The sequence below is a fragment of the Morus notabilis genome, unplaced genomic scaffold (assembly GCF_000414095.1).
Source record: "Morus notabilis unplaced genomic scaffold, ASM41409v2 Scaffold262, whole genome shotgun sequence".
In the NCBI taxonomy this organism is placed as follows: domain Eukaryota; kingdom Viridiplantae; phylum Streptophyta; class Magnoliopsida; order Rosales; family Moraceae; genus Morus; species Morus notabilis.
This window is the reverse complement of record NW_010364747.1, coordinates 511,295-534,081: the sequence shown is the minus strand read 5'-3', so window position 1 is coordinate 534,081 and position 22,787 is coordinate 511,295. Positions and strand designations below refer to the sequence as shown.

The window sequence follows — 22,787 nt, the reverse complement described above, 5'->3', positions numbered from 1 at the left end:
TTCTCGCTTGTTGATAATTCTTCCTTCTTGCTTCGGTTTTCATGCCAAAACCTGTGTCATAGAAATCGGTATCAATTTCTTATTCTCAATATCAAAATTCCTCAGATTTAGATTTCTAAATCCAATCTCAAACTCATTTTTGAATTTTATTCCTCTAAGCCGAACTTTCTAGCTTAAGAGGCAAATTCCACAATTTGTGTCTCTCGATTTCTAACCTCAATTTACTCATTTCTGGATCTTAGAACAATTATTCCTACTCAAAAATTTAATCCATAACTAAATACTTTGTCATGTCCCCAAACCGGGGTTAGTGACGTGGAGGCTTGTTTAGAAATTTAAACCTGTTTAAGAGAGTGATTAGCAAATAATGTTGCAAATATTTTAATTTTTCAAATCCAAAACATCCAGGTATTTCCAAACAAGCCCCTGCATTCAAGAGAAATTTAATTTCAAGAAGGGTGGTGGAATTTCTAACCAAACCAGTTTAAAACCACGTCCCTGGGATCAAGTCAGGTATTCCACAGGTGTTTAGCATACATGAATATAAACAAAAGTAAATGTGACATCAACCATAGTCTAGCAATATTTAAGTTTACAATCCATAATCTTTTATACATGCCTTGAGATAAAGGATAAGAAGAAATACAACTCTTCGCTTCTCGAAGATGAGTCTACATCACCGGTAGTAGCTACCTACTCCGCACTACTCCTCGCATCGCCTAGAGGGGTTTAATACATTTAGAAATAAGAAAAGTGAGCGAAAGGTCCAGTAGGATATAATTTTTATAAAACATAGTAAATAAAGGTACTCACGGTCCGAAGAGATACACCCGGAACCGGTCATCCCTTTTTAGAAAGGGAAATACTCACATAGTAGAAAATGTCTATATAACGAAAGTGTACAGCTCATCCTACCACTAAACAAGAAGCGGTAAAATGTCTATCTAGTGAAAAGTACAGAGCCATAGTTCCACTAAACAAGAAGTGGATCCGTACAGGTTTCAGGACCTACCCCCAAGGATGCGATTCCCACATCCCGATCCTGATGCCACCATGCGTTGTATCATTCCTTAAAATATTTCATTTTAAGAAATGATACTCTTTAAAATCTCTGGTAATGCCCAAACGTGTACAAAAATAAGCGGTCAATTGTAGTACAATTTGAACGGTCGATCCCATGAGGAGGTGTTAAACTGAACAAGAAACGACTAGCAAATAAAAAACGTTAGGAAAGTAAGCAATCAAACAAAGAAAAGAAATGAGTGTTTTTGATGTTTTTTTGAACAATTTAAAATGGAGAATCCTCCATATGCTTTGTTCACCTATTTGGATTTTGATTCATAAATTGACTCAATTGAAAGTTTCACATCCCAAACAATCAATCAGAAAATAAATATTTGAAGAACATATGAATTAAAAATGTATTCGAGTAAATAAAATTCTAACGTTTAGAACTAGGAAAAATTATCTTATGAGAAATCTAAAAGCGACAATATACCGTTGGCAATATTGCAGTAAAAGACTACTCATAAAACAATATCTATCAATATATAATATAATACAACAATCACATAAAAATAGCTTGACTAGATTTATATAAAAGTTGACAATAAAATATATTGATAAGAGGAAGAAATATGATAAAAGAAAATTATTTACTCAAATGTATAAAACTTACAAACCATTGGAGAATCAAAATCCAAACAAGTTCACTACACATATAGGATCATCTCTAGCCTCACCTAAATACTATAGCCTAGCTTGCACATAATTCCCATAAAATTCTTAAGAGGAAGTATGAGAATAAAAACAAGAAAATAAGAAAAAATGTGTCAGAATTTAGTCTCTAAAATCAACAACCTAATACACTTAACAAAGACCCTATTTATAGAGTTTCTAGGCATGTAAAAAAAAAAAACACTCAGCAAGAAAAACATAAAAGGACATTTTTTATCAAATTAAATTGGATTTACATGGCTTTATACTGAGATTGAATGCTGAGGTTATCCGTGAGTATCAACGGAACAAAACGAACTGAAGAATCCCAACAGGTGGAGCATGTGGCGTGTGGAGAAGGAGGAAACGTTGCTCGCCATGACACGTGGCAAGCTCTGATTAGCGGAGCGAGAAGGTTTTGCACAATGGGGTCCATGCGGAGTAAAGGCCTGACGCACGTTTGAGAGAAACTTGCCCAGGGGAGAAGGCTGTGCGCATATGCGCGGGGAAGTACTGGGCCCCATAGGACGCGTGGCGGAGGCTGGTTGGAGAGCTTTTGGACCGTGGGACCCACGCAAAAATTGGATGGAAAACGCCTGACGTGCGCGTGAAAAGGACTTGCCCGGGGAGGAGGGCCGTGCGCGCCAAGCGCGCGTGCGAGCCGGTGCAGCTGGGGCCCATTAATCTACGACGTGGCAGAGAGCGACACGTGGCAGCTTGGTGAGGCATGCGCGGCGCGGCTTGGCTGATGGCTCAGCTGACGGATGGCTACTGATGGGTTAATAGGCCTCTTTCTTCTTTTTTTCGTTTTAGTTTTGACCCAAATACCTTATTTCCCTAAAAAACAAATTAAATTAAATTAAAATCAAATACTTTCACACAAAATTAATTTCACGAAAATATTTAATTAAAACCCAATTTATTTAACAATTATGAACAATTTAAGTGCATTTTCATACACTTATCACAACCCCCAACCAGCTTATTGCTAGTCCCTAGCAATTCAAGCGAAAGAAAAATCATTTCAAGCTGAAAATTCAAATCAAAACTAGCAAAATCACCTAAGCAATCAAACAAAACATTAGTAAGTCATCATAAAATGCTATCAAAACTACTTTAGTCATAACTCCAGAGTCGTGTGTGTGTGCACCAAACCGTATCCCTCTTACCACAGTCCATAACACAAATAGCATCGAAAAACTCACTAAGAAAAAGTCTTAACTCCATTTACCTTACGGGTGTCGGAAATATTTTAATGCAAAGGATTTTCACTCATGGAGTTGGAAGTCAATCAATCAATGCTCAAGTAAGAGAAGGCAATTTAAGGACAAGCTAATAAACACACATTGATCAAATGATAGGCAAATCAAATATCTGAAATAATCCATCACTCAAACCGTAAACAAACTTTCAGGATTTCATTATGGTCAAAAGGAAGATCTCATAAACAAGCAAAGAGCCGAAAAATACAAACAAATATACACAAACTTTTTTTTTTGTATTTTTTTCTGTTTTTTTTTCCGAGGCAAGAGACAACATAGATTTAATGAAGCTGATGTAGTAAGGTATTCTTTTGATTGGTTGCTATGCAGCACAAGACGTGAGTGCAACCAAACTACATAAACATTAATGATAAATGATGCTCTTGCTCTTTTTTCTTTTCTTTTTTTTTTCTTCTTTTTTTTGAAGAAAGAAATACAAAAGAAAAATGATAAATATTTACATCACATGGCTCAATTCTAAAAATTATTCCTAACCAAAAATCATCCCTCAAGCAAATGTCGCAAGTCAAGTGAAGGTGCCCCGTTAATGACTCAACCAACTCAAAAGATCAATGAAAGTTCAAAAAGTTGTTTTCTCAATTCTCACAACTCACCAAAAATGAAAAACTTAAACTCGGGAGTTTTTCTCAACTAAATGTGTTAACAACCATCTTACCACAAGGTTTGGCATGTGCTAAAAAAGAACTCTGGAAATCATTTCTTCGTAATTAAGATAGTAAAAACTGACTCAAACCAAAAATTCTGAAATCATACTCAGATAATCTCGCAAAAATTTTGACCCAAAATAACAACAAGACAAAAATTAATCTCACGCATGAATATGCTCACCACCCCCAACCCAAAATCAGACAGTTCCTCAATGTCTAAAAATATATGCAATATGAAGAAGATAGGAAAAGAGAACACCTGGATGATGAACATTGGAACACAGCTGAGCCTCCTGAACTGAATCTCCAATACACTCAAACAAATATAAAATCACACAAAAACAAACTAAAAATAAAAGCACACAAAACACACCAAACGAAACAAAGAAACAAAAATATGATACAAAAGGGTTGGAAGCAAACTCCTCAAGGTTGGTAAACTGGAGCCTCAAGAATGATCTTTTCAGCCTGGTTCACACACTCAATGTAATGCTTCAGTCTCTGGCCATTGACTCTGGACACTCTCCCATCGCTCGGGTCCTCGACCTCGACAGCACCGTTAGGGAAAATTTGTTTCACCACAAATGGACCAGTCCACCGCGATCTTAACTTACCTAGGTGGAGATGCAAACGGGAGTCATAAAGAATCACCCGCTGATTCGGCTTAAAATTCTTTCTCAGGATCTGTTTGTCATGAGCCACTTTCATTTTTGCCTTGTAGATCCTGGAATTGTCGTATGCGTCATTCCTTAACTCCTTAATCTCAGACAATTGGAGCTTTTTTTGAATACATGCAGCATTGAGATCAAAGTTAAGGGCCTTGACGGCCTAATAAGCTTTATGTTCGAGCTCGATAGGTAAATGACAGGCTTTCCCAAAGACAAGCCTATAGGGAGACATCCCAAGAGGGGATTTATAAGCAGTGCGGTATGCCTAAAGAGCGTCAAGAAGACGTGAGGACCAATCCTTGCGGTTGGGATTTACTGTCTTTTCTAGAATTTATTTGATCTCCTTATTCGCCAACTCAGCTTGGCCATTCGTTTGTGGATGATAGGCAGTAGTAACCTTATGAAGCACACCGTACTTGCGCATAAGAGCCTGAAATGAACGGTTGTAGAAATGAGTGCCTTGATCACTGATGATAGCACGTGGAGTGCCAAACCTAGATAACACATTCTCTTTTAAGAACTTAACAACTGTTGCATTATCATTGGTTCGACACGGCACGACTTCAACCCATTTAGAAATGTAATCCACAGTGAGGAGGATGTAAAGGTACCCAGAAGAAGGTGGAAATGGACCCATAAAGTTGATCTCCCAACAATCGAATATTTCTATCACGAGAATCGGGTTCAAAGGCATCATATGGCGGCAGGACAAAGAACCTAACTTCTGGCACCAGACACAGGAACGACAAAATTGATTAGTGTCCTTGAACAAAGTAGGCCAATAAAGACCACACTGTAAGATTTTTGCGGCGGTCTTTTTCACAGAAAATGACCACCACATGCATCGTTATGGCAGAAGTTTAGAACACTAGTAATCTCATCATCAGGAATGCATCATCTCATGATTTGGTCGGGACAGTACTTGAAAAGATAGGGATCATCCCAATAGAAGTTTCACACTTCGACTAAGAACTTGCATTTATCTTATGCATTCCAATCAGAAGGAAGTTCGCCTATCACCAAGTAGTTTACGATATGAGCAAACCAAGGCATCTTAGTGAAGGTAAAAAGATTTTCATCGGGGAAGTTATCGCGGATGGCAGGGCCATCGGCGGGATCATTGAACTCAAGTCGAGACAGATGGTCGGTAACGACATTTTCGACACCTTTCTTGTCCTTGATGCTCAAGTCAAATTCCTGCAATAGAAGGATCCACCTAATTAATCGCGCCTTAGCATCCTTTTTGGAAAGGAGATACTTGAGGGCAACATGATCTGTAAAGACGGTGATGGGTGAAGCGATCAGATATGCACGGAACTTGTCAAGTGCAAAGACCACAGCGAGTAACTCTTTCTCAGTAGTTGAGTAATACATTTGAGCCCTATTTAGAGTTATACTCGCGTAATACACAACAAAGGGCTTCCCTTCCCTTCGTTGACCAAGGACTGCCCCCACAGCATAATCACTTGCGTCACACATGATCTCAAATGGTAAGCTCCAATCTGGTGACTGAATGATGGGGGCGGAAGTCAACTTCGCCACAAGCATTCGGAAAGAATCCTCACACTTTTCTGTCCAATCGAACACGGCGTCTTGGCCAGGAGGTTACAAAGCGGATGAGAAATTGCTGAAAAGTTTTGTATGAACCTCCTGTAAAAACCAGCATGCCCCAGAAAAGACCGAATGTCTTTGACAGTCTTGGGGGTGGGCAACTTTAAGATAAGTTTAATTTTGGACTGATCAACCTCAATCACATAAATAAATATCTAAATGTATCTGAAGAACATATGAATTAAAAATGTATTCGAGTAAATAAAATTCTAACGTTTAGAACTAGGAAAAATTATCTAATGAGAAATCTAAAAGCGACAATATACCGTTGGCAATATTGCAGTAAAAGACTACTCATAAAACAATATCTATCAATATATAATATAATACAACAATCACATAAAAATAGCTTGACTAGATTTATATAAAAGTTGACAATAAAATATCTTGCTACGAGGAAGAAATATGATAAAAGAAAATTATTTACTCAAATGTATAAAACTTACAAACCATTGGAGAATCAAAATCCAAACAAGTTCACTACACATATAGGATCATCTCTAGCCTCACCTAAATACTCTAGCCTAGCTTGCACATAATTCCCATAAAATTCTTAAGAGGAAGTATGAGAATAAGAACAAGAAAATAAGAGAAAGTGTGTGAGAATTTATGCTCTAAAATCAACAACCTAATACACTTAACAAAGACCCTATTTATAGAGTTTCTAGGCATGTAAAAAAAACACTCAGCAAGAAAAACATAAAAGGACATTTTTTATCAAATTAAATTGGATTGACAAGGCTTTATACTGAGATTGAATGCTGAGGTTATCCGTGAGTATCAACGGAACAAAAGGGACTGAAGAATCCTAACAGGTGGGACACGTGGCGTGCGGAGATGGAGGAAACATTGCTTGCCGTGACACGTGGCAAGCTGTAATTAGCGGAGAGAGAAGGTTTTGCACAAAGGGGTCCACGCGGAGTGAAGGCCTGACGCGCGTTTGAGAGAAACTTGCCCGGGGGAGAAGGCTGTGCACGCTAAGCGCGCGTATGCGCGAGGAAGTGCTGGGCCCCATAGGACGCGTGGCGGAGGCTGGTTGGAGAGCTTTTGGACCGCGGGACCCACACGGAAATTGGATGGAAAACGCCTGACGCGCGCATGAGAAGGACTCGCCCGGGGAGGAGGGCCGTGCGCGCCAAGCGTGCGTACGAGCCGGTGCAGCTGGGGCCCATTAATCTGCGACGTGGCAGAGAGCGACACGTGGCGGCTTGGTGAGGCACGCGCAACGTGGCTCGGCTAACGGACGGTTGCTGATGGGTTAATGGGCCTCTTTCTTCATTTTTTTTTTTAGTTTTGACCTAAATACCTTATTTCCCCACAAAACAAATTAAATTAAATTAAAATCAAATACTTTCACACAAAATTAATTCCACGAAAATATTTAATTAAAACCCAATTTATTTAACAATTATGAACAATTTAAGTGCTTTTTCATACACTTATCAATCTCATTTTCAAAATCATTGGAAAACTTAACAGCATTCTCATGCTATTTCTTTAAAATTATTTTCTTTAAACATGTTTTGTTCAAAAACATTTTCATTGGCCAAAATAATTTAAAGTGAGGCTAACAAGGATATGGACAAGGATATCCTACCTCTTGGATGTGAAACCTGGGCTAGCCTTCCGTTCTCCTAGCTTCCGCTTTCCTTAAAGGTTTAATACTTAACCTTCTCCACTAGCTTTATCACAAAAGCAATATCTTAGAAAATAATTCTCATTCCTAAAACGAATTAAGCTCAATCATGTTTAATTGTTTCCTATTAGTGTGCCTAGATTCAAATCCAAGTTTCACAAATAATTTTATAATTCAGTTTGGGGGTTCTTTAAAAATTAAAATCCAACCCATAGGTTTGGTTTTCCTATTTAATTTCAGTTTAAAAATAAGTTTTTAAAGAAATTTCGGCAGCATCCCGGCATAAATAGGAAAAATGCCAAACCTGCAATTCAAGTTCAATTTCAATATATATTCTCCAGAATCCATCAAAATCAGTTTCCAATCAATTAAACAAGTCGAATAACTAAAAACCCCCAAATTTCATTCAATTCCAACAACAATTGTTCAAATTCAAACCCTAACTCAAAATTATTCAAATCTAACAAAAATCAAACTTTCTCAAGCCTAAAATTTGAATCAAAGAGTGGGTTTCAAAGGGTTTTACCTCAAATCAGTTGCTCGAGCTTTGTCTCCCTCAATTTCTCCCGTTTTCATTTTTTTTGTGGTTCTTGGCCAAACTGCCAAGAGAGAGGGAGAGAGAGCAAGGGAGAGAGAAAGGCCGGTGGGAGAAAGCCCGGAGAAGGAGGTGGCTGGCGGTGGAAGGAAGAGAGAGAGAGAGAGAGAGAGATGGGCGCTGGTTGGTGAACCAGAGGAAGAAAGAAGAAAAAAGAAAAAGAAAGAGAGGGGGGCTGGGCTGCACAGGAATGGAAAGGGGGAAAAGAAAAAAAGAAAAGAAAAAAAAAAGAAAAAGGAAAAAGAAAAGAAAAGGAAAAGGAAAAATGGAAAAAAGGGGAAATGCATTAAAATTTAAGTGTATTTTCAAAAACTTTTAGGGTGAAATTATAAATACTGAAAATAATTTAAAGTCCATTGATTAATTGTGAAAATTAAATTAGGCAAACTAATAATTCATAGTTTAGCATAATTAAACATGTTTAATTTTGGAGGGCATTACACTCTACCCCCCTTAAGAAATTTCATCCCTGAAATTGAAATTTACCTCACGATATGAACAGATACGGATATCATTCCTGCATCATCGTTTCCAATTCCCACGTTGCTTCTTCAACGCCATGGTGTTGCCATAACACCTTCACTAATGGTATCTCACGTTGACGTAGGCTTTTCATCTTCCGGTCAAGAATCTATACGGGTGTTTCCTCGTAAGTCGTGTCATACTGGATCGACATGTCGTACCATTGTACAATGGCTTCTGGATTGGGTTGACACTTTCGAAGCATAGAAACATGGAACCCGTTGTGCACGTGAGACAATTCTAGAGGAAGATCAAGGTAGTAAGCAACAACACTGACCCGTTGTGTGATCTGAAACGGCCCGATGTACCTCGGCACGAGTTTCCCTTTCACACCAAAACGAGTAACTCCTCTGCGCGGAGAGACTCTTAACAAGACAAAATTGCCCTCTAAGAACTCTAAGGGTCTACGCCTCCTGTCAGCATAACTCTTCTGACAACTCTGAGCCGTTAATAGTCATTCCCGAACCACGGCTATTTTCTTATTATTCTCCTGGATAACATCTGGTCCAAGGGTCAGTCGATCTTCTGACTCAAGCCAACAAACTGGTGATCTGCAAGGTTTGCCATACAACTCCTTGAATGGTGCCATCCCAATGCAACTCTGATAACTGTTGTTGTAGGCGAACTCAACTAAATAGAGATACTTCTTCCAATTTTCACCAAAATCTAGAATGCAAGCATGAAGCATGTCCTCTAGAATATGAATAAATCTCTCAGATTGTCCGTCGGTCTAACGATGAAGTGCAGTGCTGAAATTTAGTTCGGTTCCCATGACTTCTTGGAAACTTCTCAAATATCTCGTGTTGAAACGAGTGTCACGATCTGATGTGATAGACAACGGAACTCTGTGAAGTCTGACAACGTGCTCCAGATACAACTCTACTAGAACTTTCCTGGCATACGTCGCACGAAAGGGAATGAAGTGCGCGGACTTCGTTAACCTATCCACAACGACCCATATTGCATCATGCCGATGTTCAGTCCTCGGCAATCCCATTAGAAAATCCATCGTAATGTGTTCCCACTTCCATCCAGGAATAAGAAGAGGCTGCAGTTCTCCAGCAGGTTTCTAATGTTCAGCCTTGACTCGAAGACAAGTCGCACATTCTGACACGTATTGGCGAACATCCTTCTTCATACCTTTCCACCAATACTGTCTTTTGAGGTCCTGATACATCTTGGCACTCCCAGGATGAATAGTGAACCTCGATTTGTGAGCCTCGTGAAGTATTGTCTTCTTTATCTCATCCACTTGAGGAACGACAAGGCGATTCCTGAAGTAGAGCGGTCCATCTTCCCGAATATTCCATTCGTCCAGTTTTTCTCCATTCTGAACTCGAGTCCAAATTCCCTGAAGATGTGAATCCTGCCATTGGTTCTGCTTAACTTACTGTATAAGAGTTGGCGTTGAAACCAAGTTGTACACCATTGCTTGGTTAGAATCCTCATAATACTGAAATTCGTAGTCACCTACAATTTCACTCCATTTCCAAGCTTCCAATGCCAAAGATGCTAGGATTCCTGGAGTCTTTCTGCTGAGAGCGTCTGCTACCACGTTGGCTTTTCTAGGATGATACTGCAAGGTGAAGTCATAATCCTCCATGTATTCCATCCATCTTCTCTATCTCAGATTTAAGTCCTTCTGAGTGAACAAATACTTCATACTCTTATGATCGAAGAAGATCTAGAATTTTACTCCATAGAGGTAGCATCTCCATATCTTAAGTGTAAAAATCAATGCTGCTAACTCTAGATCATGGGTGGGGTAGTTCTGCTCACGTGGCTTCAGTTGACGAGATGCATAAGCCACAACATGTCCATTTTGCATCAGAACACACCCAAGTCCTCGTCTTGATGCATTGGAATACACCTCGTATGGCTCATCGCTATTAGGAATCGTCAGAATCGGCGCACTGGTTAGCCTAGTCCTCAGTTCTTTTATTTCATGTTCACAATTGGCATCCTATTCAAACCTGACTTCCTTTTTAGTCAAGTGAGTCATTGGGGCAGCAATACTCGAGAAATCTTTTACAAATCGTCGATAATACCCTGCAAGTCCTAGGAAGCTTTGAATTTCAACTACGTTCTTCGGTCATTCCCATTGTAGCACTGTTTCAATCTTTGCGGGATCCACTAAAATTCCTTGTCCAGATATAACATGTCCAAGGAACTTGACTTCTGTCAACTAGAAATCACATTTCTCCTTCTTTGTATAAAGCTGGTGTTCTCGAAGAGTCTGGAGAACGATCCTCAGATGTTGCTCATGCTCTTCCCAAGTCTTTGAGTAAAGCAGGATGTCGTCAATAAAGACTGATAACTCTATGAAAATAGAGTTAATTGAGCATTTTCCAGGCTTAAATTATTACCTAGAGGGTAATTAGTATTAGTATTCTCTTATATTTTTAGTCTTGTTAATAGTTTTTAGTTAATTGTGTTTAATAAATTCTCTCTCATGATTAGCGTTAAAAAGAACTAATTTGGGTGCAATTTGTGGATAATCTCAGCTTAAAGAAAGGTGGTCATTTGGGAGTTTTGAGCAGCATCTCGTATTTTGGAGTGTGAATAAATCCTGGTCAGCATTGCTCTACGTTGCTCCAGCAACACGAGCTGGGTCAGACGTGTGCTGTGCTGATAGCTGGACTTTAGCTGGTGAATGAGCTGCCTTGTGTCCGTGAAGGGTGATGATTGAGCAATAATTGGAGGCCTTCCTAGATGCTACCACGTGGAATTAGGGTACAATAAGTACCTGCAGCTGAAAGAAGAAGGGTTGTTCTTGGTCATATTTTGCAACGAAGAGGCGGCTATACTTGGAAAAGGAAACCACCTCCATTTTCTGATCAAGTACCGGCACCAGTACTGGAAAAAAGAGGAAGGAAATGTCACAGAGTATTGAACGTGAAGGTCCATTGTTGATGCAGGAAGTGCTTAGAAGAAGCCTTGGAAAATGGGGATTCTAATTCTCTCCTCGTCACTTTAGTTTTTCTTAATCTCAGTACCCCTGTTTTACCTTGTTAAAGAACATTTACGTTGCTCTTTAACTCTGAGTTTGAATCCATGTATAACTCTACAAGATTATGATTTGTTGGCTAAGATTGTTGAGTTGCTGAATATTAAAATCCTAGTTGATGTTGAATGGATATGAGTATTATTTCTTTGTTTATTCAAGTGAGCTTAATTTTGTGCCTTAACTGTGATTGGGAAATCATAAGAGGGGAGCATAGCTTTTATTAGATTTGGAAAGATTTAGTTGAGTAGACATAGCTTGAATAGTGCAAGTTCTTAGATCTTATTTTAGACTTTTGATTCACATGATATAGGAATATATTGTGTCTTGCATAACTATATGATTTAGAGCTTCATTCTCTGATTTTAGAGTCTAAATTTGCAAAGGGATTTGTGGGATTTAGTTTTAAAATCGGTAGACAGAGGATTGAAAAATCCCTACTTTAGTAAATCTGGTTAACAAGGAAGTTTTGTTGCCGTCTGTTGCTGCAGCAACGCGCAGCTTGATAAGAGACAGTTTAGCAATTATGAGCCACGAACAGTAACATTGGCCAATTTATTTGCACATTTTTTTTTATTAGATTTATCTTTGTTTGTTTATTTTCTTACAGCCAGTTTATTTTTAGTTTTTAACATCTTAAAATCAACTTTATTTTTCTTCTAAAAACTTGAATAGAATTAATTTAGCAATTTGATTTCAAAAACCTTCAATCCCTGTGGGACGATACTTGATTATTCATCATTTTACTACTTATTGATTCGTGCACTTGTGAGATTCTAGATTCACAATTTTAGGCAACAAAGACTATCACAAACTGGTCTATATACCGGCAGAAGACTTGATTCATCAAATCCATAAAAGCGGTGGGAGCATTCGTCAATCCAAAAGGCATTACTAAGAACTCATAATGCCCATAGTGTGTTCTGAAAGCTGTTTTTGGAATATCATCTTCCCTAATCTTTCACTGATGATACCCGGATCTCAAGTCAATTTTTGAGTAATACCGTGATCCTTCCAGCTGATCAAACAACTCATCGATCCTCGGCAATGGGTACTTGTTCTTCACGGTAACCATATTCAATTGTCAGTAGTCTATGCACAACTGAAGGGATCTGTCGTGCTTTTTCACAAACAAGACAGGTACACCCCACGGGGAAGTGTTGTTTTTAATGAATCCCTTTTCTGCCAACTCTCTGAGTTGTTTCCTTAGCTCTTTCATCTCTACAGGCACCATTCGATACAGAGCAATAGAAATCGGAGCCGTTTCCGGAAGTAAGTTGATGCAAAACTTGATCTTTCGGTCAGGCGGTAAACCATACAACTCATCAGCGAATACATCTGCATATTCATCGACCACGGGGACCTGAACATTCTCCCTGGCGATACCGGATTCACACTCTAATGCCGAAAGGAATGAGAAACAAGCTAAATTATGCCGTCCTCCAATACTATGCCTCAATAGTCATTCTTCAGTAACCGGGTTAACACCTCTCTGATACATTACTATCGTGCCAGAATCGATAGTCAAGGTAACTCTCATACGGTGGCAATCAACAATCGCCCCATATCTTGACAACCAATCCATTCCAAACACTACATCAAACTGATTCATGGGAAGGATTATCAAATCTGCCTTTAATTTCTCACTTCCAATCGTGATCACACACGACCTACATATGCTAGTCACCTCCACACCCTAATGGAGAACTTATAAACATTGAAATCTCTAAGTCATCGGGTTTCAAACCCAAAACTTTCACAAAAGAAATGGAAACAAAATAGTGCGTAGCACCAGTGTCGAACAAAACTCGTGTGAATGAGTGAGAGATAGGTATCATACTCTCGATGACTGGGTTTCCAGCATGAGCTCCAGAACTTCCCCCGGCCATGGTATGCATCTGTCCCGGTGCTTTCCCTTTTCCTCTCTCATTGTTGTTAGGTCTCTGGTTTCCAGGTCTATATTGTTGTTGCGGTGGGGTAGACTGTACTGATACGAAAGCCTGTGGCCAGAAATAAGAGTAGTTCGGCGGACGGAAGATCGGTGCAGGAGGAATTGGCATCTAGGCAGGCAGCTGGGGCTGATAGAAAGGCGTGAACTGTGGAAGTCTGTCTTGACTAGAAGCAATACCCCTTTGATTCTGCGATGATTGCTAGGTCTGTTGGTTCACCTGTTGGCCCCCTAAGAGGACAGTTCCTTTTAATATACCTTAGCTCCCCACAATGGTGACACTTGAAGCTATAGGGTCCACTCTTCCCACTTCCCGAAGAGCCACTACTACCACTAGGCACTCCCCCACTACCTTGCCCCTGATCACAGCTTTTTCTGTTACTCCTTTGGGGTCCTCTTGAAGTTCTTCCTAAAGCTTCTTGACTCTAGAGGAAGGCGATGTGCTCTTGTTCAACATAGGTCACTATAGACTCGATGCCTTAAAGCTACCACTGATATCCGGATCACACCCTTGAGACCTTTCTCAAACTTTAGGCACTTCATGCGCTCCGATTCAATCAAGGAAGGAGCAAACTGAGATAGCTCATTGAACTTAGCTTCGTATTCCCTCACTGTCATATCCCCTTGCTGTAGGCCCATGAATTCCATGGCCTTTTCATCTCGATAACTTTGGGGAAAGAATTGCTCATTACATAGCGCTTTGAATTGTTCCCAAGTCATCCCCTCTACCTCATGCATTCGTCGGATATGCTTTCACCACGCACCTGCAGGACCTTCAAACTTAAAAGCTGTGAACTCCACCCAATACTCATCCGGTACTCCCATGGTACTTAGATGCTTAGACACCGATTCGAGCCAATACTCGGCTTCCTGGGGCCCACCCGCGCTAGTGAATGCGGGAATTGAGCTATATCTATACTCACAGAAGTAGCTCTGTTTTCTGTCCTCCGTAGGACGTTCATTTTGGGCTCTAGTAGCCATCCCCTGGAAGGCTGTATACATGGTTTCCATGAATTGCTCATTCGGCATCGCCGGTGGGTTAGGGTTTCTACGGCGCGGCGACATTCTTTTATCTAAAAAGAAAGCTAGACTGTTTTAGTAGTTTCCTGATGTCATTCATGTATGCATAATTCTAAACCCTAAGGTTCTAAACCAAGGGCTCTGATACCAAGTCTTGTCACGCCCCCCAAACCGGGGTTAGTAACGTGGAGGCTTGTTTAGAAACTTAAACCTGTTTAAGAGAGTGATTAGCAAATAATGTTACAAATATTTTAATTTTTCAAATCTAAAACATCCAGGTATTTCTAAACAAGCCCCTGCATTCAAGAGAAATTTAATTTCAAGAAAGGTGGTGGAATTTCCAACCAAACCAGTTTAAAACCACGTCCTTGGTATCCAGTTAGGAATTCCCACAGGTGTTTAGCATACATGAATATAAACAAAAGTAAATGTGACATCAACCATAGTCTAGCAAAATTGAAGTTTACAATCCATAATCCTTTATACATGCCTTGAGATAAAGGATAAGAAGAAATACAACTCTTCACTTCCCGAAGACGATTCTACGTCACCGGTAGTAGCTACCTACTCTGTACTACTCCTCGCGTCTCCTAGAGGGGTTTAATACATTTGAAAACAAGAAAAGTGAGCGAAAGGCCCAGTAGGATATAATTTGTATAAAACATAGTAAATAAAGGTACTCACGGTCCGAAGACATACACCTGGAACTGGTCATCCCTTTTTAGAAAAGGAAATACTCACATAGTAGAAAATGTCTGTATAATGAAAGTGTGCAGCTCATCATACCACTAAACAAGAAACAGTAAAATGTCTGTCTAGTGAAATGTGCAGAGCCATAATTCCACTAAACAAGAAGTGGATCCGTACGGGTTTCGGGACCTGCCCCTAAGGATGCAATTCCCACATCCCAATCTCTGAGGCCACCATGCGTTATATCATTCCTTAAAATATTTCATTTTAAGAAATGATACTCTTTAAAATCTCATTTCCAAAATCATTAGCGTTCTCATGCTATTTCTTTAAAATCATTTTCTTTAAACATGTTTTGTTCTAAAACATTTTCATTGGCCAAAATCATTTAAAGTGAGGCTAACAAGGATATGGACAACGATATCCTACCTCTCGGATGTGAAACATGGGCTAGCCTTCCGTTCTCCTAGCCTCCGCTTTCCTTAAAGCTTTAATACTTAACCTTCTCCACTAGCTTTATCACAAAAGCAATATGTTAGGAAATAATTCTCATTCCTAAAACGAATTAAGCTCAATCATGTTTAATTGTTTCCTATTAGTGTGCCTAGATTCAAATCCAAGTTTCACAAATAATTTTATAATTCAGTTTGGGGGTTCTTTAAAAATTAAAATCCAACCCATAGGTTTGGTTTTCCTATTTAATTTCAGTTTAAAAATAAGTTTTTAAAGAAATTTCGGCAGCATCCCGGCATAAATAGGAAAAATGCCAAACCTGCAATTCAAGTTCAATTTCAATATATATTCTCCAGAATCCATCAAAATCAGTTTCCAATCAATTAAACAAGTCGAATAACTAAAAACCCCCAAATTTCATTCAATTCCAACAACAATTGTTCAAATTCAAACCCTAACTCAAAATTATTCAAATCTAACAAAAATCAAACTTTCTCAAGCTTAAAATTCGAATCAAAGAGTGGGTTTCAAAGGGTTTTACCTCAAATCAGTTGCTCGAGCTTTGTCTCCCTCAATTTCTCCCATTTTTCATTTTTTTTTGTGATTCTCGGCCAAACTGCCGAGAGAGAGAGGGAGAGAGAGAAACCCGGAGAGAGAGCAAGGGAGAGAGAAAGGCCGGTGGGAGAAAGCCTGGAGAAGGAAGTGGCCGGCGGTGGAAGGAAGAAAGAGAGAGAGAGAGAGAGAGAGATGGGCACTGGTTGGTGAACCAGAGGAAGAAAGAAGAAAAAAGAAAAAGAAAGAGAGGGGGTGGGCTGCACGGGAAGGGAAAGGGGGAAAAGAAAAAAAAAAGAAAAAGGAAAAAGAAAAATGGAAAAAAGGGGAAATGCATTAAAATTTAAGTGTATTTTCAAAAACTTTTGGGGTGAGATTATAAATACTGAAAATAATTTAAAGTACATTGATTAATTGTGAAAATTAAATTAGGCACACTAATAATTCACAGTTTAGCATTATTAAACATGTCTAATTCTGGAGGGCGTTACATACTTACTGTTGGGAATGGTGTCCTAGAAGCAAGAGATGTAATAGGATATTTATTCCGTAATTAATAAAAGAGTTTATTCATCATTTTATATGCATATATTTATAAATATTTTATGAATATCAAATGAAAATTCCGTGATTATTTGTGTAACCTTAAACATTGTATAGAAGTGTTATATATGAGAGGATAATGTTTAAGGATAATAATAAAAAACGTTGTTCATAATGAATTTAATTAAGGTTCGGAATCTTTAATTAAAACATTATTAATACATGTCATTCCCATTTAGAATGGAACGGTGCTATCCGCACTATTAATATGGTGAGATATTGAATGAGTGTATTTCGCATAATGAGATTGTGTGGAACAGGGACAAGAACACAATATGAATTTCTAATATTTTCCGTTAAGCATAGAAATTCTAATTCAGTCTACCGATGGTCATATGTAGAATGATCTTAATCCTGAGTTCTTAACAAACTCCTATTTATGGATTTGTGTCTTTAGAAGTAATTTATGTCTATAATTTTGAGTGTGCAATTCCAAGTTTATAGTGGAGTAACTATTAGAATTAATAAAATTAATTAATTAATTAAAGTGTTTAATTAATTATTAACTTTATTAGAGGTCGGGATTATTGGTCCATTAGTCCCCGCGTCGTCTTTGTAATTCGACTAGACACAAAGGACAAAATGGAAATTTTAGAATTACGGAATTCTAAAATTAAATACTCGAAAATGATTAATTGAGAATTAATTATTATTTCAATAATGTGATTATTTAAATTTGAATTTGAATCATGAACATATTTTAAATTTATCCTTTTAAACTTATTTGATAAGTTGTTCAATTTAGAATTCAAATTAATTTAAGTTTGACTTAAATTCGAATTTGAATTAGAATTAAAATTGGACTACAGGATAAATGATGATTTTCTCTCCCTTCCCTATCTGCAATTGGCGCCACATACAGGGAAAAGAAATCCTAGCATGGCCGGCCACATAGAGATAACGTAGAGGAGAATTTTTGTTCAAAATTTAAATAAGAGAGAGAGATTTGATTCCTTCTAGAAGCTGGACTTCTACTCTATAAATAAGATATGATGAAAATTTCGCGTGATAATTTTTTAACCTAACTTAAAAGGGGCTGGTCGAAATTCCCACAATAGAGAGAAGGAAAAAATTTTCTCCCGAAAATTCCACATCGTGCATGCGTTGGTGTTTGTAGAACATTCGAGTGTTTGGTCAAATCCGTTTTAGTATCGAGTGTGCCCATACACACGTCTACGTAGATTCAAGGAATTGATGTGGAAGACTTTAGTTTTCTAAACACAAGGCTTTGGAGCAAGAATTGTTCGTGGTCAAAGAACTCAAGTTATCATCTGAGTCGGCCTCCAGGTATTTTTCCTAATTGAGTTCTTGATATACAAATTAATGTGATTAATTTATTCGTGCATAAATTAATATAATCTATAGAGTATCTCAAAAGTTTTGTGAAAATTTTTGCTATACTTGATCTGCCCTCCACCACGCTTCCGCATCTGAATTCGATTCGGTTACCCACACTTACTATCTAGGATTAGGAAATTTCAGCAGAGTTTCACCTAGTTTTTCTCGTTACCCGAGCTTTCAATAGCTCGTTTCAACTTCAAATTTCAATTCCTGGAGTCAAGATTCATAATTCTCAACACAAATTTCAACTCAAAAATTGAACAAAACACATGTTCTTTCTCATCTAGGGCTCACAAATTTTTAGTCAAAATCCATCGAAACCTCATTCAATCATTTCAATTCCTACGCCATTAGACTCCTATCACGGTGCTCCACAAAACCTCAGTTTCGGTTTTTACTTTAACGAAAGTTTTTCGAGATTGGTTACTATTCATCCAAATAAAAAATCATAGAATTTCACTAGGAAAAACCCAAAATCTTACCTCTATGAGTTGAGATCTCCCGCTAGAACGCCACGGGTTTTTATTCTACTGGACTGAACGAAAGAAATTTTGACAAAAATGCTTGATTCTCTTGATTTCTCTTTTATTTCTCTCTTTCTCTGTTTGGTTCGGCCACTCTAAGGAAAATAGAACACATTTGGCTTCTAATTTCCTTCCTAAGCCTTTTTAAGAAACCAATTAATTTTTTATTAATTTTTTCCTATTACTTTCCAATTTAAAGAAAATACTTTAATTCTTTTTCTATTTCTTTCCAACAAAAGAAAATGCTTTAATTCTACTAATTCTACTTAAGTTGAATACTTAATTTGAGTCATTCTAAGTTCCTCAAAGTTTTCTTGTCGAGACCCAACTTTCTGTTTCTTAAAACAAATCTCTTTCCGGTACTGCTAATCTCCCCCTCGGTACAGGTTCTGTACTGCATTTATGGACTGCCAGGTACCCCGGGTCAAACTTCTCATATTCAACCCAATTCTTTTGGGGATCTCATTAGTTAATTTTTTTCTGAAATTTTCATTTCAATCGATCCAGAATTGCTCAAAACGCTTACCCTTGCGGTACTAGTTTTTGAGCTATTTCTCGCTCTAATTGACTCGAGAAAATCTTATTTCAGGAACTATTGCTATTTTCTTTGCTTCTAACATTTCTACTCTTTTCCTAACCTATCATTTGGTTGCATACCAAAATTTTCAATTTTTCAGAACTAAAATATAACTGGTAAAATTTCTATTTTTTTTACTGATATTGCATTATGGATAACTGATATCTACGAATTTTCTCTAAAGAAATATTCGTATTATAACTTTACACATTTCAGGAAATTTTGCCCCGTACATAAAGTTTCTACACGACATTCTTTCGATCAAGTCAAAATTTCACTACTTACAACTCCGGAAAGAATTACGGTCAAATGCCGGACTATCCGAATTGGACTAAAATTTTCCTGGTCATTACATTCACCCTTCCTTAAGAATTTTCGTCCCGAAAATTAGAAGATATGGGGGTATTTTTGTCTAATTTCTTCTTCTACTCCCCAAGTGGCTTCTACGACACTGTGATTTTTCCACTGAACTTTGACCATTGGGATGCTACGACTTCTGAGCTTATTCTCTTCTCATGCTAAAATTTAGATTGGTTGCTCCTCATAAGATAAATCTTCGCGGATCTGAATAGGCTCATACTGTAACACATGCAATGGATCCGAGATATATTTCTAGAGCATTGCTACACGAAACACATTATGCACTGAAGCCAAATCTGGCGGCAGAGCTAGTCGATAAGCTACCTTCCCTATTCTTTCAATGATCTCGAAAGGTCCTATGTAACATGGGCTCAACTTATCTTTCTTCCAAAAACGCATCATACCCTTCATTGGTGCGACTTTTAGGAATACGGAGTCCCCTACAGAGAATTCCAAGGGTCTCCGGCATTTATATGCATAAGTTTTCTACCGACTCTGAGCTGTCTCTAACGTTCTGTGAATCTTTTGCACTGTGTCAATGGTCTCCTGAATGAGCTCTGACTTGTGAAGCTGCTTTTCTCGAGTATCATATCAGTGAACTGGTGATCTACATTTCCTTCCGTATAGAGCTTCATACGGAGCCATGCCGATGGAAGCTTGATAACTTTTATTATACGCAAATTCGACCAATGGCAACTTCATGTTCCATGCTCCTTTGAAATCCACAGCGCAAGCACGAAGCATATCTTCTATAGTCTGAATTATTCTCTCAGATTGTCCATCAGTGTGGGGATGAAACGTTGTACTATAGCGTAATTCTGACCCCATCGCTTCCTGAACACTTCTCCAAAAATTAGAGGTAAATTGGCTGTCTCTGTCTGACACTACGCTAACTGGTACTCCATGTAGCTTTACTATGTTAGCCACGTATAACTCAGCTAATTTCTCTAAGGAGTAAGTTATCTTGATTGGGATGAAATGCGCTGATTTCATTAGCCGATCGACTATTACCCAAATGGCATCATATCCTCCGCTGGATTTCGGAAGTCCGGTCACAAAATCTATGGTTATATGTTCCCACTTCCATTCTGGGATCTCTAGTGGTTGTAAACTTCCAGCTGGTCTCTGATGTTTTGCTTTGACTTTCTGACATGTCAAACAACGACTAACAAAGTCAACTATGTCGTTCTTAATTCGCTTCCACCAAAAATGTTGTTTCAAGTCTTGATACATCTTGGTGGCACCTGGATGTACGGAATATTGCGCGTTGTGCACTTCCATTAGTATCTGCTTCTTGATTCCTTTTTGACCCAGTACACAAATTCTTCTTTGGTATAGAAGAATCCCATCTTCTAAAAGGCTGAAGTTTGACTTTGCATTTTCTACCATCTCCTTCCTGTATTTATCCATAGTTGGATCACATTTCTGAGCTTCTCGTATCTCATCTTGTAGCACGGGTTGCAGTCACAGAGAAGCTAATTTGTTGGAGATTAATTCAAGATCCAGGAGATAAATCTCTTGTCGAAGTTGTTTGGGCAACAATTCAGTCTCCACTAGAGTCCGCATTGCTGGATTTCAACTCAAAGCGTCTGCTACACGGTTAAATTTACCTGGATGATAGAGGATTTCACAATCATAGTCCTTCACCAGTTCAAGCCATCGTCTATGTCTCATGTTAAGCCCCTTCTGCGTGAAGAAGTACTTTAGACTTTGATGGTCTATATAAATTTGGCATTGAGCTCCATACAGGTAATGCCGCCATAGTTTGAGCGCAAAGACTACTGCAGCTTGTTCAAGATCATGCGTTGGATAATTACGCTCGTGATCTTTCAATTGCCGAGATGTGTAAGCAATGACCTTACCATTTTGCATCAACACAGCTCCTAGTCCTGGTTTTGAGGCATCACTGTAGATATCAAATTTTTCTCCCTCTTCTGGAATCGTGAGCACTGAAGCACTAGTTAATCTTCTTTTGATCTCCCTAAAACTATGTTCACATTTATCTATCCATTCATACTTCCTATCTTTTCTAGTTAATGTAGTCAGAGGGGCTGCAAGACGAGCAAATCCCTCCACAAACCTCCTATAATACCCTGCCAATCCTTAGAAGCTTTGAATTTCTGTAACATTCTTTGGCACTGGCCACTTGTCAACTGCTTCAACTTTTGTTGGATCTACTGTTATTCCTTCCTTGGATACCACATGACTGAGGAATTAGACTTTATCTAACCAAAACTCACACTTAGAAAACTTCACATATAGCTGATGTTCCTTTAACGTGTGTAGCGCGATCCTCAAATGTTCTGCATGCTCTTGTGGACCTTGAGAATATATAAGGATGTCATCGATAAAAACAATAACAAGCTTATCTAAATATGCCCTGAAAACTCTGTTCATAAGGTCCATAAATGACGCTGGGGCATTTGTAAGTCCAAATGACATCACTAAGAATTCGTAATGTCCATACCGAGTTCTGAATGTCGTACTGGAAATGTCTTCTTCCCTAATCTTAAGCTGATGATACCCGGATTAAAGGTCGATCTTTGAAAATGTGGTAGCTCCTTTCAACTGGTTGAACAAGTCGTCAATTCATGGCAACGGGTACTTGTTCTTGATGGTGACTTCGTTAAGCTCTCTATAGTCTATGCACACATAAAGCGTGCCATCCTTCTTTTTTGACGAATAGAACTGGAGCTCCCCATGGCGAGAAACTCGGTCTAATGAAGCCTTTGTCTAGTAACTCCTGGAGTTGAACCCACAACTTTTTCAGTTCCGCTAGAGCCATTCTATACGATGCTTTAGATATTGGTGCGGTTCCTAGTAGAAGCTCTATTTCAAAGGTTATTTCCCGATCTAGAGGAAGTTCGGATAATTCTTCTGGGAAAACTTCTAGGAAATCCCTGACTACTGGAACATCTTTTGGCTGAAGTTTTGCTTCTTGCTTTTTATCTACCACATATGACAAGTATCCAGTGCATCCGCTGGAAACCAATCGTCCAGCTTCTAGTGAACTAATAAAACGTTTGGGTGTTCCTGA

At 38.5% G+C, this 22,787-nt stretch overlaps 1 pseudogene; it reads right to left on the bottom strand.

The window, feature by feature from the left end:
- Positions 1-4,645: 4,645 nt before the first annotated feature.
- Positions 4,646-9,687, bottom strand: LOC112093285 (annotated as a pseudogene).
- Between the last annotated feature and the right edge of the window lie 13,100 nt (positions 9,688-22,787).